General features: G+C 29.5%; 1 long non-coding RNA gene across 1 annotated transcript; it reads left to right on the forward strand.

Moving 5' to 3' along the window:
* The first annotated feature begins 496 nt into the window (after window positions 1–496).
* Window positions 497–1,530, forward strand: LOC150033362 (uncharacterized). Its single transcript, XR_016524057.1, has 2 exons — window positions 497–668; window positions 1,286–1,530. It is a non-coding gene; the product is annotated as an uncharacterized LOC150033362 (long non-coding RNA).
* The last annotated feature ends 349 nt before the right edge of the window (window positions 1,531–1,879 follow it).

Consider the following 1,879-nt stretch of genomic DNA (forward strand, 5'->3'; position numbering starts at 1 on the left):
ACTACCAACTTTGGTCCCTCTTTTCCAATTATGAGTGTGTTCCACTTCACATTCTCAATGGAGTTTGGTAGATATGTGTTCTCCTTTAACAGGTGAGATGATCCAAATGTATCATAAAATATTTAAAATAAAAAAAATAAAAACAAAAACTATTATTTTCTAGAAGTTGAATAATTAAAATAGACATTTTAAATTTTAAAAACCAAAATAAAACAAATTTAACGAACTACAAATCAAAGTGGACAAAAGTTTAGAAATCAAAATAGAGCAAACTTTAAAAATTGTGGATAAAATAAGATTTAATCCTTAAAAAAGGTTACTAATTTAAAAGTAAGTTTAATATACTTTCTTGACTGATTTTAAATGATCATATATGTTTTTTTAACTATTTAAAATTTTTAAAAATACAGAGTTAGACACGCAAAGTTTTGCCATTTTATTCTTTTAAAAATTCCCAAATTACCCTTTTCATTTTGAACTTTGTGCGCGTATTCTGATCGCCAATTTCTTCTTCTTTATCATTGTGATTGGCCTCTTCTTTATCATCATCTCTGATATTTGTTCATTGTTTGATTCATCAACAACATGATCGACCGCTTATTTTTTATCATCTCCCGTACATTTGTCCTCCTCCTCCTACTCCCCTTCATCTTTCTCCTCCTTCTTCGGTACATTTGTTTTCTTCTTATTGTTATATGTTTTCAGAATGTTTTTTAGCTTCTTCTTCTTTAATAAATTTGTTAATAAAATTATTATTCATTATTGGTTTAGTTTCTTCTTCTTCTTACATTCTTTTTCTTCTTCAATTGAAAATTCGCTGTTTTTTTTTTTTTTTAGCTTTGGTTTCATTCTATTTTTCATTGGTGGCAATTTTGTCAGTAATAGACAGTGATATAGAACTCTATCGTTGTCTATCACATGTTGTTTTTCTTAGATGTTTCCTCTTCTTCGATTGTAATTTAAGTCTATTGGAATGTGGGTTTTATTCTTCAATTGTGGCAGTTTTACCAATGATAAATAGTGATAGAAATCTATCACTGTCTATCACATCTACTCATTTTTCTTAGCAAACTTTCTATCTGTGAAAATCAGAGATCGACACTGATAGACTATCTATAATATACGCAGATAGACTACTATCTGTGTCTATCAGACTAAATAGTCTACCGATGTCTATCTCTATAGAGATAGAAACCGATAGACTCCTATCTGTATCTATCTCTGATATACACTAATTTTTCTTATACATTTGTTAATACTGATAACTTTCTCATATTTCTATTAGGTTGATCCCATTAGCAACACTGAATACAAGGTAATGGATGGAGATAAACAATTCATAATGAAGCTAGACTTGGGTTCTTGCAATTGTCGAGTATGGGATTTTGAGAAAATTTCGTGTGCACATGCATTTGCTATTCTTTAGATGCTTAATTTGGATACATATTCTTATGTGTATGAGTGTTATTATATAAGAACGCTATCAGGAACATATAAAGGATGCATTCGACCTGTTGGAGTTCATTTAAATTGGAGGTTGAAGATGACGTTATGAAAGAACTACCTCCTATTGTTAAACATCAAACTGAAAGACCTAGAAAACAAATGATTCCATCTGTAGGTGAATTTATAAGTTCATTAAAATGTGGTCATTATAATCGCAAAAGTCACAATACTAGGACTTGCAAACTTAAACCAATTAATCAATGATGTAACTATTATATTTTCATTTTAATGCATATATTGACAAATGTATTGATATTAGAGTTTATGAATGTTATTTTTTGATTTTCTGTTCTTGAGTTGTGAATAATTTTGTAACGACCCGACTCCCTAGGACTTAAGTTTGGTCGTTACTAAAAGCATGCATGCATGGAAC

Source organism: Benincasa hispida, chromosome 10, assembly GCF_027475165.1.
Source record: "Benincasa hispida cultivar pf3 chromosome 10, pf3_genome.v1.1, whole genome shotgun sequence".
Classification (NCBI taxonomy): Eukaryota; Viridiplantae; Streptophyta; class Magnoliopsida; order Cucurbitales; family Cucurbitaceae; genus Benincasa; species Benincasa hispida.